Here is an 18295-nt window from a genome sequence, read left to right as displayed (position 1 = left end):
CCCAGGAAGGCCGCAAAGAGGTCATTTTGTGAAATCATGCTCAGTGTGGGGTTTCAACCACTGAGAGCTCATAGGGGGATTTTGGGCATGCTCTCCCCACAGCCTTCCTCTGGAGTCAGGGAGAGACAGCCTCCACATTCCCCGGGGGTGAATCTCCATACCAGAAATGCAAATTCATTCAATTACCCCTTAGAAGTTTTGTTTGAAATGAGTTTGCGGAGTTTCATCCAAGTTTCTAATGGCTGTATGTACAGAGTATGAATCAGCCTATAATTTGCAACTGAATTGTCCCTTTCACTCAGAAAGACTATAAGAATGGCTTGTGTGGGAAGTGGAAAAATTCACACTCATGTAATCGAGACATCCTCCTGAGACTTGGGATTAAGTCATGTAAGGGCAGAGTAAAGTGAACTTTATTTTACGTTTGATTTGTGTTGTACTCACCTGGGTGTGTTTGACACTGTTACTGGATGCCAAAAGTGGAATCAAGTTTAACTAATTGGAGATCTGTCTTATTTCAAATCATAAAGGGCTCTATTGATATTTCCTTATGGAATTTTGGGAGTGGGTGGCCACTTTAATTTTATTACTGCTTGCTACAAACAGATTGTCAGTGTGTACCTGAAATACACATTGTTTATTTCATGTGCTGAAGCAACTTCAAAGGGGCAGATGAGTAACTTCTGTCTAGGAGAACTTAATAGTTGCCAAGTCCATATGAGATACAAGATCACTTAGGAACATGGGAACAGGAGTAGGTCATTCAGCCCCTCGAGCCTGTTCTGCCATTCACTGAAATCATGGCTGATCTGTATCTTAACTCAATTTACCTGCCTTGGTTCCATATCCCTTCATACCCTTACCTAACAAAAATCTATCAGTCTCAGTTTTGAAATTTTCTATGGACCTAGCCTCAACAGCTTTTTGAGGGAGAGAGTTCCCCAAACCTTTACTCTTTGAAGAGCTTCCTGACATCACCCCTGAACGGCCTAGCTCTAATTTTAAGGTTATGCCCACTTGTTCTGGACTCCCGCAGCAGAGGAAATAGTTTCCCTATCAAATCCTTTAATCATCTTAAACACCTCAATTAAATCACCCCTTAATCTTGTATGTTCAAGGGAATACAAGCCTAGTCTATGCACCCTTATCAAAGTTTCAAGACATTTATTATTTTTGAAACATGTTTAAACACTGGTCCAAAATCACATATTCTTTTGCTGTGATCTAGTGAAATCTGGTGTTTGCTCTTGCTTCCGTTAAATTTTAATTGTTAATAAACCTGATTGGTAGTTTGTAGCCTGAGATATATGGTCTGTTAGGGGTGTTGTTTGCCCAATATTCAAAAAGATCTGAGGTTATTATTTCCAGGGATTTTATCAGCAGAGTAAGGGATTTATTGTTCACCCCAGGTATGCTACCTCCCAGATTACTTTGTGCATAAGGTCATGTTTCAGTTTATAAGAATTTTGGGCTCAACTGTTGAATAGTTGGCTCAACCACAGTTGTGTGATTTTTCCCAGGTGTCCAAGATTCCAGAATATTGCACATGGTACCTATGTACTGTACAGACCAAATGACCAATCCAAATTAAGTGATTTGTTGATCTTCCCCTGAACATTGCTACGTTGGGTCCAAAATTCCAGTCCAAATCAAGAGCAGAGAACAGGCGGATTGGCCACCAGCAACAAAAATTGGGGTAGAACATGGTTCTGCTGGGATTCAGCCCCATTTCTTGCTTGCAGTCATTTTCCGATAGGGGTCTATGGTGGATCTTCTACCTCCATCCCCCATGCCAAGGGGGCGTGTCTAGGGAGTTCCCAGGCATCTCTGGGAAATTCTGCCCTTTATGCCGTTCTTGGGCCTCAGTGGAACTCACGCCTGCTGGGAGCGTAGGTCCCATCAAAAACTGTAAAGGCCCCAAACATTTACTAGGGAAATTGAACCGGCGGGGAATCAATTACTTTCCCCAGGAGGCCTGCTTGTTCCATTTGGAGCCAAAGACTAGAAGAGATCACTTCTTTCTCGGCCTCGCCAGGCCCCCTCTCTGGCATTGGAGCGGCATGTCGCCACTCTGACATTCTGCTGGTGGGTCAGGGCAGGCCCCACTGATGAACCCAGGGACAGTCTTCCCCTGCCATGCAGGTGACCCCATCCCCAGCATTGCGACGGGGTCTCCAGCCTTAGACTAGAGAAGGAAGAGGTTACGCTCTGGCGCATTGGTGCCACCGGAGTGGACCCCCAGGAATCTTGGGCCCATTAAGTGGTTCTTCATACTTTATTTTTTTTTGCAGAGTCATTTTCTATTTTGTAAGGTATTGGCACTGAATTTCCTTGGGGTTTTCTCGATCGCCTGCTGTTACTAATATTGTTAGATGAAGTAGGGAGGGAGGAGACTCGTGAGGAGCATAAATGCCAGCATAAACCAGTTGGGCTGAATGGCCTGTTTCTGTGCTGTAGTTTTAATGTAAGCCCTGGGAAAGCCACATAAACAACCATTTTTAGCCCTTAGCTGAATTCCAGGTAATTATCAATTACATGTACATTGATTGTAAAGACATTCTCTATTTCTTTTTTTATATATTAATAATTCTGCATTCATAAATCACGCTCACCTGCACCTCGCTTCATCCTCTGACTGATGTATTGGGCAAGATTTGAGCTGTTGGGCCTCTGTCACTCTGAGCCATTTGGAAATGGAAAAGAGGGCAGTGCATAGAATCAGCTTCTTGTTTACCCTTTTGCCTTAGATAGCCTGGTCCTAATCAAGGACCTCGCTGCTTGGGAGTTGCTGAGGATAACCCATGTCCCATTACTCCATGATGTAGACTGTTGATACATGTATGCCTAGACAGTTGTCGAAGAAAGTACAAACTTGCTTTAACACCCCACCACATCACATCCTCAGGATGTTCCAAAGCATTTCATAACCATTTCATTACTTCTGAAGAATATTCACTCACTTGTTTTTATGTAGCCAATATTTAATTTGTTGATTCTCTAAAATTGAATATCAAAAGATTTTGAAAGCATTGTTTTGAGAATGGCTTCAATTAAATTCAGATCTGTGGGAGTATACATCCAAAATAATTATTGCTAAAGATGATTTGTTATGAAATATGCACTGGGAATTAAGGACTTGAAGGGTTAACAAGTACAGTATTTTGTTAAATGGAGGATTTTTTCAATACTGTACTACAAATGTGATAAGTTAAATACTGTTACAGATGAATGCTTTTTTTGAATACACTTACAATATAAACTGAATAACAAAGCTTTTGATGGATAAGATTAAACCAATATGAAATCCTCAGAGGGTTAAGGCAGACCCATAGTGAGATTCTGAAAAGGCCTCCCAGAATTTTCTGCAGTTGTTCTGCAATTGTTTTTCACAGTGTTTTAAACTGCTTATAACAGAATATATTTACAAAGATTGTGAAACTTTTTGCCTTCACTAGAAGAGGAAGCTCCTATTGAAACAGGTATATTAATACATGCTTTAAAAAATGTCTCCCAGTGAGAGAAAAGTGTAAAGGAAGCACTGTTGTCAGAAATCCATGGTTGTGAACATTATTAAGACAAATATACAAGTGCTCTTTATATTTACCTCTTTCCTTCCCTGCAAACTATTTCCCCCTATTTTCTCTCCTTCCTTTATTTCTTTTTGTATTTTGCACTCCTTCTTCAACTGACTTTACTAAATCATGTTACGGTTACACTCTCGCTCTCCTCTCCTTGGACTCTGCTCTCTTCATTCTTGATCTTGTGCAGCTTGGATACAGGAACTCTCTGTCACTGAGGGTGACAATTTGAGGTCACTGACTCACAAAGTCATGATATTTTGTGGTTCCTGTTAATTTATCATCATGCAGCCTCACTGACTGAGAGATTTTGGGGCTGTCATGGGATGCAAGGTCCATTGAGCTAAGCCTGAGTTAGTTTCTCTTTTGTAGTGCTTTTTAAGGCATTTGTTGTTCTCCCTGTCCATTGGGCTACCAACAGGTTGAAATCCCAGAGCATCAGGTTTACTTCTGGCATAGATGGAAAGATCTTGTGTAATATTAGTTGTAAAAATTGAAGTAAATATGTAGCATTGGGCTTACCAATTTCTCTGTGGGTAATAGTGGAACCATTCAAATCAAATATTCGTCCAAAACTGAACTACTGTTGGCCAGCCTTCCTATTGTCGTTTTAAAGTTGTTAAACATGTTGGATAAATTGATCACTGCCTTTGTATTGGATAAGAGGAAACTTCTTCCAAGTCCCAGATCACTTGTTGGCCATTTCAATTGAAGATGATTCTGCAATGGTTTTAACTAAGGAGATTACCCTCAGCTTGGTAACAGAACACCTTTGGCCAACGATTACAACAATTCAGTGTTTATGGTTGTGTATCAAGTATTCAGGACAGTCCATCAGTTCTGTAGGTAGGGCTGCAGTGCTTACTTATTTCAGATGAGAAAGGACCTTGATTGGAATTTGTAGAAAGAGGAAGAGGTTTGCGCCATTAGTTTCCACGAGGGATTCACTCGATTGTCCACTGTAAATTCAGAGCAAGATCCACGGAAACCCCAGAGAAATAACATAAACACCGTTTACACCATTTTTCCAGGAGTCAGATCTTCCTCCAACGTTATGGTAGCTGATCAGGAGCTGCAAAAATTCTACTCCAATGATGTATAAAGGAGTTATAACTTAAAGATTCTTGTTCACCTTTTGGAGTGTACTGGGGTTGGCTGGTTTTTGGACAGCAGTGTTAGGATGTCACTGCTCTATTCTAATATACATCCCTTGCCTCTGGCACTTTGTGAGTTAGGAGACTATTAGGGTGAAATTGGTCTATGCCAATAATGCAAAACGGGCTCATAGTGAATCGGCAGCCCGTTTTACCCGGAGTTTGATTTTCTTTTTTATTGACTTCAATGGAAAAAAAAATCTGGTGTAAAACGGACTGCTGATTCGCTATGAGCCCATTTTGCGCTACTCGTGTAGACCAATTTCACCCCCTCTATTTTTGATCAATTCAAATTATCACTTTGAACTTACAATTTAAATTCTTGAAGACCATTTAGTAACTGGAATCTTGTTTATGGGAAAAATCCTTGGGCTCTTGTTTAGATCGGCCTCCCCTGCTGGGTGTCTGGGAATGGGTTGGATCTCTTCCACTTAATGATTCAGCAATATGTTAACAGTAATTTCACTGTATATCTCTTTTTGACCTCTTGTATTTATTGTCCATTACAATATGATGATATAATCTACCAATCGCTAACAAAAATATTTTAGTTGACAAAAATAGGAGAATAAGGCCTCAGGTATATTAATGATCGTCATTGATTTGAACGGGTAAAGGATAATGAAAAAACAGTTCCTACTCCTTTTCAAACTCCGGCATATTTCTAGTCTGTCCTCCTTTAGCCTGTACACAAAAATTGCTGGACCATTCATGTTTAGTAATTGTACCAGATGGAACTAGTGGTGAGAGAAAAACATTTATTAAGTATATTTATTAACTCCTGATAAAACCAAAGAAAGCAATTGTTCATTGGGTACTGATGTTATACATGTGCATGACATCATAAAATTCCAATTTTGACTTGACCTACAGCTTTAACCTTTTCTTGTTCTCACAAGATCTTGCTAAGACCATACTTGGCCCTTCAGTTGCTGCCCAGAGCACTCCAAAAAGACAGAATCCCAGGGGCGGAGGGGAGGAGGAGCAGAGGGAATGAACAGAAGAGCATGATGTCATCAAAAACAAACCTGAGAAGGATGAAGATAGAGAAATCCTTTTCAGTCTAAAACCTTTGAAGAGTCAAAATGAAAGAAATGATTAACCAGTGTGGGCTTCCTTTGGCATCCAGAGCAGCACAAAGCTCTGACCATGCAGGCAGCAGCCAAATCAGGCATGGAGCAGATTGTCATCGACCAAAAGCAGAAAGATCTTTTGACTTGTAACCTTCAGCTATTTCGAATGGAATAAATGACCCTCTAACATATAAAACAATGGAATATTTTTCATCGAGCACAGAGGCCATGCTAATTGTAACACATTTAATGACTTAAAGCCGAAGTGTCACCAAATTTAATGTAGTACAATAGCACAAGGAAGGACATGACAAAAGTACTGTAAATAGAATTTGCACTAAACCGTGAATGCTTTGAGTTCAAATGTAGCCTCTGCTTGTACAGTGTCATTTCTAGTACTTGGCTGTCTCAATTCACATTTTTATTTTACTGTAGATAATTAAGAACATGTTGCTGACGATGGTCTCCCATAAGCATCTACTTAAGACATCAACTTTCCCAAGCCTGTCTAGTACAAAAAGTCTGAATCAAAGCCTCTGGTTTTGGCACCGTGCCTAAATAAATCATCCGAGTCTTTATCACTCTGCACAAACACATGCCTTTGTTCATAGACTCTTCTTCCCCAGAATGTCTGCGGCTTAATTAATCCACTGCAAACATTTGAGTCAACTATATTACAGTTGATTGCTGTTAAATTTTTTTTTAAATTCCTTGCCACAAAATGTTATTCATTTAGTTGGAATATTGAAGAAATGCTCTGTTCTTTAGAAATGCTGGCAGCCTATTTGAAGAAATTATGGAATGGCTTCTGAAGATAATTCCTTTGGCTAAAAGTGTAAATGTAACTTCTGTAAAAATATCAAAGTGGCAAACGGAAACTATTTAACTTATGTATTGGGATAAAAAGTTGAATCTACAGTATTTAATAGATTAGTGTTATTTATGCAACTGTCCAAAACTGCATGGCTGTAATGTAAAGGAATTTCATTCTATATTCTGTTTTAGGATGCTGCTGACCAGTGCTATGGCAGTGGTCTGGATATATCCATTGCCTTGATACTGTTTACTGGAATATCCCTCCAAATAATGGTGAGAATGATGCAGCCATTCACAAATGTTACATTGAAATTCTACTGTACAAAATATTTTATGTGACTAGGTATAAGGGGATTGAACAATTAGACAAAACAACACCAGAATGAAACATTTGTAATTGTAATTTTCAACTAAATTTGATCTTAAATATTTGAGCTAAGAGGTCAGTCTTTAATGAGGGGGGAACTGGCCAATTAGTGCATCAATTTTGTCACAACAATGGCTAGTGCAAGTGATCAAAGTTTCACAAAGAAATGATGGGGTTGAATTTCCTTTGGTGTTTTCCTGAACATCCACTATAACTTCAGTGGAAGTTCCAAGGAAACCGCGGAAAAATGACATTCATGCCGTTTCTCCAGGGTTCCACTGATCTTCCGTCGAAGTTATGGTGGATGATCGGGAAATTCAACCCCAATGTGTTTTGACGCAATTTTGGAAAATCAACTACAAAGGGCTGTCCAAACTCTCTCTTAAAAATAGAGTCCTTTTGTATATTCACTCAGCTGGCAGAACTTTGTATCCACCCATCTGCATATAGACTTCTATGTTTAAGTAAAATGGTTCCAGAGTGGCATGAATGTGTATGTATTTTTGCAATACTATTTTCTTTTCTTTCTTCACCAATTTTCTCTCATCCCATCCTCTTGAAGACCTTGACTCCTTGCTGGGGAACTAGGTGCTCTTCGATATCTTGCACATGTGGCCATTGTTCATGTATGAGTCTTGAATTTTGGTGAACTATTCGACTGCAGGAGCATCACAACTAACCCCATTCCTATCCTTTCCCAATGTCCATCACAAGCATTTTCTGATAGTCACCAGAAGCAGCAATTTGGCTGAGTTTACTCTCCCTAACACAAGGGCTCTGAGCAAATTATAGTACCTCTATTGCTGCTAGAGCTAAGATTAGTTAACTCAGCACAGACAAAGAGTCAAACTTGGGACTTTCCTTCTCTGTATGGGTTCAGCTACACACTGGTTAAATTCAGCTGTCAGGGAGATGTTTTTCTTGATAAAGTCAGCAGTCACATTCTATGCAAATTGTAGTCCTGATTCTCCAACCCATACTCCCTGAGAGCAGGTCTTCCTGTGGGAAGTGTAGGGTTGCAGAATTACCCATATATTTGTTTGAAGTGCAAAAAAGAAAAAATCGGAACTGTCAGTTCAGTTTCATAGACAAATGTGAACTTCAGGTATAATTTCACAGGATTCAGACCAGTGCTGTACATAAAACTTCAGGATTAATGAAGGGGAGATCAGTTTGCTACATTCAAACAACTGCTTGTTAGTATTAGGTGCTTGTGCACAATAAACTATGCAAGTTACCCATGTGTGAATGACATAAAAGCTGATAGATATGATCTGTTCAACATATATTTAGTCATTGGTAGGTACTGCGGGCCATAACAAATTTGGAAAAATGAGCTGCTGTTGTCGATATTAGAAAGGGGTGATTCATGGACTGACTCACTGTGGACAAATCTTGACATTCCAAATGTATTGGGATTATGGACCAAAAGTACCTTTGAGGAATAAAAGGTTTCACATCTTCAGAGAAACCACATTTTCTTTCTCATATTTCTGTGCTAAATTGATGACTTATTAAGAAAACACACTGAATATTCTAGAAAATGATGAGAGAAGTGCAGAATAATCGGTCATTGCATCACATACGGCATAAGTGCAGATCATGAGTGCAAAGTCTTTTCATGGTGTGACCAAGGTCTCTCACTGCTGCACAACTCAGTGGGACAGAATTTAAACAGGACTTCTCTGTCTGTATTTTTTACATGGGATATGGTGCTGTTTTATTATGAAAGTAATATACATATAAAAAGCCAAACCAAACTATTTGAGGTTTAAGATGAAGGGATGTTGGGGTGTATGCTCTTTCCCCATGAATGTCAATGGAAAAAGGAATCTTTGCTGGCCCCTTGTGCTCTTGTTGCTGGTCAGTGGAAGTGCCTATAGAACTGTGTTTTAACATTGGATATGCCTCTACTCACAGAGCACTCGGAAGGAATCAAACATGATTTCTGAGTGTGATGTGAGACTGAAAGACTGCTTAAGGAAATTGAAATCCAATGAGTCTCCAACCAGTTTTTTAAATATTGTTTGACATGATTAAACAATAAGGTATGAAGTATTCACAAAGCAGAAAGGTAGTGTACATCATCTATATTTTATGAAGTTAAAAAAAATATTTATTATAAAGTAATTTATCAAAGTAATAGAATTATACAAAAAAAAATTAGGCTTTGCCAAGGTCTTATTAACTTGATGATATCATATTAATTAGGAGGGAACGTCATTTAGGAGTTAAAACATTGTAAGACCCTAATATAAAAGTGGAATGTTAAAATGTAGTCTGGCAACTGTTGAAGATCCATCCATTCATAATCTAAAATTACTTCATAATTAATTTTTGCACACTCACTAACACCTGTACAGTTATATTTGCACACGTGGAATGAAGATTCAAGACACGAGAAGGAAATGTTCTGCAACTTGGCATTATAATAATGCATTAAATGTATGTTTAAAGATTCCCAATTCAACAAGTTGTGCTCTTAACTCTCTTGTATATTAATTATACAGTATCCAACTGGTCCATATGTATGGAGAAGCAGGACATCCTTAACAACAAAGTTGGTTTCTTTAGACGTAAAGCTGAGTTTTTGTTTATTTTACTTTATATCACATCAGTAAAGCTCTGAAAAGATTTATGAAGCATTGACTGTGGCTTTTTTGTGTGGTGGTCAGGAGACAGTGACTTGACTGGCTCCTGTTGAAAAGGGATCAGTGAAATTGTCAGTTGATTACTTTGCCTTGATTAGCATTTATAAGAGTCCTACCATACATATTTGCATTCCTATTTAGCTGAGATTTTGTAGGGCACAAATGATTAAACTTGTCACCCATGCTGATTGACAGGGTCAGATCTTTGCTTTATATTCTTTTGAAATTAAAAACAAATGTGTCAGCTTCTTCATGCGCCTGAGTGCTGAGAAGCTTGGCTGCCTTGTCATCGGAGATAGGTCAGGAATGTTTTAATTTTAGGGATAGATTCTAGTTGTCAAGTGAGTCTGATGGCGTGTAGTTCTGAAGACAAGATGTGAAGGGTGTATAGAAGAAGGGAGAACAACAGACAAAGACAAACACCCTCACATCATTATCACAACCATTTGGATTCTTCTCTGACAGATTTAATCACTCTGAATGACTACGAAACTCAATCAAGCAATCGGATGATGATCTTGCTGGTCACTTTAACCCCTTGAGGACAGAATCAGATAGTATCTGATATCCTGCTGAATTATCTTATTCACTGCGCATTGTCATTGAGATGCCACTTGCTGCTGTCTGAGTTTGTTCTTTTCACTGGCAGCTTTGGTGTCGTTTGGCATATTTGCAGGGACAAGAACTTAACTCGGAATTATGCGAATGTGAACTTAAGTAACAAATTATTTAACCCCATTGCCGACATATTTCTTCTTGGTATTGGGCGAAAACGAGCCAACCAGGAAGAATGGTTCGGTTTGATTTGATCCAAACTGTGGCAAGTCAGTCAAACCCAAACCCGGTACGACCAAATAAAAGTGCCATTTTCTACCCAACACACTGGCAATGTAACAAACAAGGCTCAGTGGCCATGGTCACCACTTCCCACATCATCACTGGAATAGGCAATCTGAACCTACTCAAAACCTGGAGGAAGATGAGGTTGGGAATTAGTTTTCTTTACCTTCTCTGATAGGGTACAGAGTTGAGCTAGTAGTGGTATTGTAATTAGATCTTGCTATTTGTACTACTTAACCAGTCTTTTTTATATTTCTTGAATCTCAAAAATGGGTTACAGCTTTAAACCAACTCCCAACCATTTGATGATATTTATAATATTTAGAAGCATTTACATTTTTTCCACCAGTCTGAGGCTGTGTGCTTGCGTGATCTGGCTGCCAAGCGCTTGGCACACAAGGCAACTCATCTGCCCGCCTCATCTGGCTTTTAATGCGATATGTGTGGTCATATATGTGCATCGAGGATCGGGCTCTTCTCCCAACAGCACGCCCCCAGTAACTGAGACTGATCCATCAATTCAACGGGCAACTCCATACGTACAGAGCCTATCATAGAATCAATATTAGAATTCATCACAAAAAAGTCTTGCAGGTGTTAGGTTGGAAAATTCTATGTTTTGGAAGCTGCAGAGGGTAGTCAGTGTTCAAAGGGTTAATATTACCCAGTGATGTGTTGTTCAAAAGTAAATATAGATTTGTGCCAGGGCTACAGTACATAATATCTGTTGATACACATCTCTGGCCTGCATATAAATTCATATCAACATTTGGCATTTTCCACTAGTTTGATTCATTCCATAATAATCTATTAGAATTTAAAGAGAAATTGCTGGCTTCAGTTCAAAGCTGCCAAAATTCAAATGCACTCAGCAGGTGAGTGTGGAATCTGCTTACAGGTACAATTTGATTCAATTAGGGTTCTGCGGCTCCTCTGAAACACTGCCTGCTTGAGACAGGTTGTGGTCCAATCAAGGTGACCAGAAGGACGAATTTCATCATCTGCCTTTCTATGGCATCTAGCATTTCTTGCCAAGAGCATGGTGTAGTCTCCAGCACTGGCACGCATGCAGAGGACCGCTAGACAGTAGAGGACTGGAAGATAGCAGTCGACCCAACCTTGGCCGCTGGCCAGTAGGATAGATTGTATTCTTATCATGACCAAGAATGCCTCTATGTGGCCTATGAACATACTCAGAATTATGCCTATAGTTGTAGCTTCTACAATGGTAAGTAAAATACTTTGTCCATTGAGAAGGTCATGGAAATTCACTTGGTTTGCATAAAGGGCGTTGAAAGACTACACAAGTTTTCAGCTGATAATATTTTGCTCAATGATCTGAGCAGATGATGAGACAACGTTATGTAATGTGACCTACTGTTGCTCCTGAAGTTATACCTAATACAAAATAAATATTAACATTTACAGAGTAGCCATATTGAGAAATCTACCTCCTGAGAACTGTACTAGAGAATTGGAATGCAGGAAGGATTCAAGGACCGTTAACACTCATTGTTGACCTAGTAGTACTTTTGTTTGAAAAACCCATCTCTGTTGGTTGTTGGAAGGTTCACAGTCTTCGTAATTTGACTTATATTTTGCAGAAGAACAGCAAGTACTGTTTCCGTGACATAGGCTCTTTAAACATTCTGTGCTGTTTGTTGTTATAGGGGAACTTCCATGAAGCCAGGGCACATTCCTTCATTGTGTCATGTGAAGAAACCGAAGAGAAAAACAATGTTGATGTAACTTTGACAGAATATATTAATGCTGATACAATCCTTTTATTTCTTCCCCACCAAAAAAAAAGAAAAGCAAGGAAAGTTGCCAAAAATTGAATTTGACTCCTATTATAGTGCTTTTGTACTTAGAGAAATACACATATGTGTGTGGCGTGATCTTAATTATCCATCAGTTCTGTTTGGAACGCATTTTCTACTAACCTACAAGAGAGAATTCCATGCTGTAGCACCACAGTTTCCCGGAAGGTTATAATTGCAATAAATCACCGGCTCCATGCCAATAAAAGCAGGCCTCAGACCAGTGAAAATGGATGTTGGAGTTGTGCGCCATCAAGAAGTTAGAGTTGGCTTTTGTACCAGTTTTACTGTACAGTACTATCTGTGTTAATGTGGACTTGTATAAAGTGGTCACCTGTCTTTAGAAGCTAGGGTTTCCATTCTAATGATTTCTCAGATTGGCTGTGTGGAACTGCCACCTGAATCAAAGAGGGCCCCCTGTGGATACGGCAGTGACCATACCATGGCGGTCACATTTGTTGCATTTAGAAAGAGAATTCTATTAGATGCCCGTAGTCATAGCTAGATTTGCTCAAAGTGATGCCATTGAAACTATCAGCTGGTCGGAAACAGTGTTTTACTTTTTGTTTTTAGTCAGGCCTCAAAGTGTTACCAAGTCTGTAATAATCTCAAAGAAGGTATATTAATTAAGCAATTGGCTGGAAAATTTACCTCAGTATACACAAAGCTTAATAGCATTCTGCTATTGATTTCAGTGGCTCAAATTGATTTTTAATGTAGCTAAAATAAAGAGCAAAGATTAAAATCTGTACATACCAGAACTGTAATAGCAATGAGAGCACAATAGTGGCAATAATATGCACGCTTTGTAGTACTAAGCAAACCCAAGGCCTAGAGATCTCCTAGATAAAGCTGCAAAAAAAAACGCAATTGAGATCAAAGGGAAAGAAGTGAAAATAGCTGAGTAAGGAAATGGTGGTGATGCAGCAAGAAAGAACTGGAAGATAACAGTTAAGAGGCCAAGAGAAAGAAAGAAAAATAGAGAGAATTAATTTTAGAAAGAAAACATAAGAGTGAATAATGGAAATAGAAAGGATGGTCTTCATTATGAAGAAAGACAGTCAGACACAAAGAGGAAATGAGGTCCTCAGAGACAGCCCTCAGGAGTGGCATTGCTCCAGCTTCTTTTACTCTCTGGTACTGGTGATAGCCAAGTAAAACTATGGAGACCATGCTTGCAGTATCAAATTCCAAAGTTAAAGCAGCACATCTGATAAAAGAATGCAGTACCTAAAAAAAAAATCAGCTACAGTATCCACAATGCAGTCTCAAACAATTGGAAGTATTATTGAAGAAACCCCGGTAGGTTAAACAGTTACTTAGGCTTAGTCCTGGATATCTGCTCTTCACATGTGCCACCCTCATGTTTGACCAGTGAAAATATTAAATGATGGCATCATTCCAATGTATCATTGTATTTTTGTTCCCCCTTGCTTCAAAAATTTCAGGGCCTACTGAGTTTTGCACACTTAAGGCCTTACAGCTGAAATAAGCTTGACACTCTCTGGGCTGGACAAGTGTTGGATTTGAATAATTAAATTACAATTGGAGGTATTCAACCATTTTTCTAAATTAAGTAATGAATATTGTGGTAAGGAAAGCATAACCAGCAGTAAAATATGGGTTGAATTTTTTTTAAATACACAATCGCATCGCCAGTGTTGTAGAATTTGAACAACCTGAGTCCTGCACATCGAAGGATAGGACTTAATGGAGTAGAAATTAGTCTCGGGCGATGGCGCAAATCCGTCGTTATTGTATCTATTGCCCAATATAGTCCCTGCCTGATATATAGTCCCAGGTATACCCCCTGCCCCGCACACTCCCCGCCAGATAATCAGATCCATTGACTTCAATACAACTGAACATCGGGCGGGGCATATAACAGGCGTCTGATGCGATACCGCCTGTTTAGCGCTACTGTCTGAGACCAATCTCTACCCCAGTCTATTTACAGAGAAAACTTTGTACAGAATGGTCTTAAAGGAAAATTTAAGTTGCAGTTATCAAAACATTAGAAAGTTAGGACCAATTAGCAAATACCATTGACCCTCAATGATTATCATAAAACACAACAGGAACAATAACTTATTACTACTCCCGTTAACACACAACCGGTATTGGTGTACTGGACTGAGGTCTAATATAACTGCCTGCTGGTTTACTGCTGCATTTTCAGAAAACAATTCATGGCTTCCCCATCAGGTAAAGGTACCACCTTTACTATGCCATACAGACCAGAAGAGATCCGAGTTTCAGCTCCTAGTCTCGGCTGAGTTAGCTGACCTCAGCTGGGGCACAACTAATTATGCCACAACTGGCCTCAGCTAGAAAGGGGAATAAATCAGCCAGGCACTTGATGACCAACCAGTGACTCCTGCTGGAAACTGCTTTGTGAATCAAAACAGGATTAGGCTTGGCTGCGATGTCCTTCAGTGTTGAATATCTTGCCAACTCTCATTGTCCGGGATCACACGTAAAGAATGGATATCTGAGCTTGGTAACAGAGCCTGTGGAACAGCACCGCAGCATGAGCCAATGTCTTCAGGAGGGTTAAAATTGAGGGGAAAAATAGGAAAATAGTTTCCTATCTCTTGGACAGATCATGTGTCATAAGTATAATTTTCTATTAAACCAAACGATGCCACTGTGGTGTGCTGTTAAATTGATGAAAACTGTTCAAATGTAGTTCCAACATCACATCTTGAGACTGAGCTGAAAGTGCTCACTTTCCAGATGCACAGTCTATAATTACATAGAGAATGCTCAATGGCAAGCTGTTGATTGAGTTGGGGGAAGATGTAAGTGAGGTAAGTTGGTCACGTTCGCAGGTGGGATAAATTCTATACACAATAATTTTCCATCAATTATTCTGTTTACATATATATATATATATATATACATTTAACTGAAAGTCCATTTGATTTCATTGCTTCAATTCTATTTTCATCTGGGCCATTGTAATGAGGACATTTTAATACCTTCTGATATATTGTTATGCAAAGCCACATCTCCCATCTCTCAGGAGAATTTTTTCCGTCATCTAGAAAACTGAGTTAATGAAGATTCAGAAAATTATGGGCAGGTGTAGCACCAATAATCGTATCTACTAATAACTGGCCATGATACTGGTTTCGTGGTCCATGGCTCACTGGAAACTTAAATGTTACAAGCTGATGAATAGATTTTGAGAGTGTTGGAATGTGGCCTGACTGGTAAATGTCATTGACAGAAATATGCTCTGTAGTTCAGTTCTTCCCCGACCTAAAGATTTTAAGCCATATTTATATTAACCTAACACTCACAGGACCGATATGCCATAAATGTAGAAATTTAAACAAGGGTCTTGGCAAATTATTTAAATATTTTCACAATTTTGCCTAAGGTAGCCTGAGAACTCGTTGGAGTTAAAGAAAGTAGTCCCAGTTCCTATACCAGAATAAATTATGCCAGTGAAAGACCATTAAATAAGAAAAAAAATCAAAATTCTGTGTTTCTACACATGCGGTAGAGACAGATTAAATAATCAAATTTGATTCAGAAATTCCAGTGGGTTCATGGAATATTTTTTCACAGATGGGTACCTTATACGTATTATCCAGCAGGGGGGCTGTGCATGTGCAAGAAAGAGAGAGAGAGCTAACTGTATAGGAACCCCATTTCCTACTGTAAACCTCACAAAAACCCGTAACAATTAAATGTGGACTCAGCAAGAAATTGTGCTCCCCGTATAGGTGAAGCTGAGCTATCCTGTCAAAGTGAAGGCATTTCATCCTCTCACTAATGCAGCAAAGACATACAAACACACATACATTAGCTTACATTGTCTTTCCAGGCGCATATGAGACAATAAAAGAGAGAGAGAGAGACTCATAATATACTGCAGGGTTAATGACAGTCTCCAGACTTTCCCATAATGACAGGTTGTCGACAGGTTATTTACTCATTTTCCCCATAATACGTTGTTAGAATTTCACTTTCACTGAATCTGACTGTGAAACCGTGCTGTTCTCTGAAGTAACATTTCTCAACAGATGGAGCTAAGACACGCTACTTAAATACATAATACTGCCAAACTTACAAGGTTCACAATCACGTAATTAGCTGTAATTAAGGAACAGTAAGTGAAAAATAATTTACAGTTTAGTTTATTTATCACATTAGCTAGTGTCAACTTTTACTCACACAGAACAGCGTGAATTCAATTATTTTTTCCTTTCTACTGTGTTAATTTGAAATGTAAGTGATGCAATAAAGTGAGAGCGAACAGTTAGGGATCATTTTTTGCAAACTAGTTCTTGTATATAGAGAATGCATAATTAGTCTTTCAGTTGAGACTGTTTCACTTAAGTATATACCTTCTAAATGTATATCCCGCAATGTCGCACATTAAATTATTACATTTACTGCTACTTCAGGGGAGTGTTAAATGGTGTACAGGTCTGTGTCTTTCAACTTGTGCATTTCTGCCAAATTAGTGAGCACATTTTAGTTTTAATTTGTTAATTATTTATTTTAATGTATACCTGCACTTTTCAAGCTGGGAGATGTCAGTAGAATGGATCACTTTTCCACTTTTGGCATCCATTGTCAGCACCAAGAACTGCCAGGTCTGATTTAGCTCAGACAGCTGCAGATTAAGACTCCCTCCTTCCTGCTGCAACAATACACCTTAATCCAAACCTTAGAGGAACACCCCCTGTTGCAGCAATGCAGATTTTTCCATTTTCCACATTTAGAACCATATTTTCCTTTTTTTAAAAAATAGGTTTTCAAAAAAATCTGTTTTTCACGATAATTTATTCCTTGCTGATAAAATTGCAGGAATGCAGAGTTTTTGAAATGAGAGCATCCTAAGGATGTAATTTTGTTAGTCGTAATGAAAAAATAGCTGATAAGCATGAGACAGTTCTAATAATGGTTCATTTAATTCTTCTCAAATACTTAGGAGTACTTATATCTGGTATAAATCTTGAAAATATGAATGCAGTGTGCAGTATATGTGGAGAACAACTCAACAAAGATTGATAAAAGTGCGATTTAGTGACCAGGCCTCGAATGCTCCAGGAACCACTGTAACGAAGACTCACTATCAGAATTTTTGGTGATGGGGTGCAGGCATCAAATATGCTAAAGAGACCACAAGTGTGGTAATTTGTCACTGAAAAAGTGAATGGGATATCAGTGACTCAGAGGACATTGTAGAAGATCTGGAAGAAACCTTATGGAAGAGCATTGTAAAACTTCAGAACAAAAACTGCTAGTTTATGGGTTCCTTTTGCAATTCCATTGAAAGGATGAGCCAATACTTGGGATAAATGACAATTCAAAGAAATGACAATCCCATGCCCCGCAGGGCATGCATATTCCCCTTTGAGATAACCCAATAACCCAACGCTCAAGATTACCCCTGTTATGACACTGTGTTTGAGAAACAGCCAAAAATCACATTGGTTACTAAAACTGATGTCCTGTTGTACCAAATCCAAACATCGGGGCAGAAAGTGGATTTCATTGCTCCTGTTTTACAGGCATAAAATGGGCGCAACGAGGCTCAATTTCAGGGACCAACGTCCTGTGTCCCAGGGACGGCTGAAAAACGTCCAACCAAAATTGGATCAGGCTATTTTTCAAGCATTCCTGGCAGTAACTTAAAACAGGGGTTAGGCCCCTCATTTACATATTTAAGGAACCTAACGCCTGTTCTAGGTCCCCTCACAGAAATTTGAGTGCGATCACAGTCTCTAATTCTAGCACTCGTGTGGAATTGCATTTAATTAATTATTTTATTTCATTATTCACATATGCAGATGCTACAAATAGCGACACTTACACTAATCCAATTTGTAAATAATTCCTCAACTCAATACCATAATACAAATACAGTCCCCACCACTTTTGGTGGGCACGTTCGTGCGAAAGCGATTTGCCCACTATACGTGATGATGGGGGTCTCTCACTCTTTCTCTCTCCTGCTCATCCTCAATGCAGCTGGA

The 18295-nt window shown here is 39.0% G+C and overlaps 1 protein-coding gene across 2 annotated transcripts in view; it reads left to right on the top strand.

Moving 5' to 3' along the window:
* LOC137335300 (teashirt homolog 2) overlaps positions 1–18295 on the top strand; it is a 367783-nt gene that overhangs the window by 314291 nt on the left and 35197 nt on the right. The window contains exon 3 of one of the 2 annotated variants that reach the window (XM_068000606.1): positions 5632–7474. The exons of the other annotated variant lie outside the window; for it this stretch is intronic. The gene's annotated coding sequence lies outside the window, so the exon portion shown is untranslated. Of the gene's footprint in view, positions 1–5631; positions 7475–18295 lie in introns of those variants that run through there. 2 annotated transcript variants of the gene reach the window in all.

Source organism: Heptranchias perlo, chromosome 19, assembly GCF_035084215.1.
Source record: "Heptranchias perlo isolate sHepPer1 chromosome 19, sHepPer1.hap1, whole genome shotgun sequence".
Taxonomy (NCBI): Eukaryota; Metazoa; Chordata; class Chondrichthyes; order Hexanchiformes; family Hexanchidae; genus Heptranchias; species Heptranchias perlo.
The sequence above is the reverse complement of the archived record's forward strand: the minus strand, read 5'-3'. Positions and strand labels throughout refer to the sequence as shown.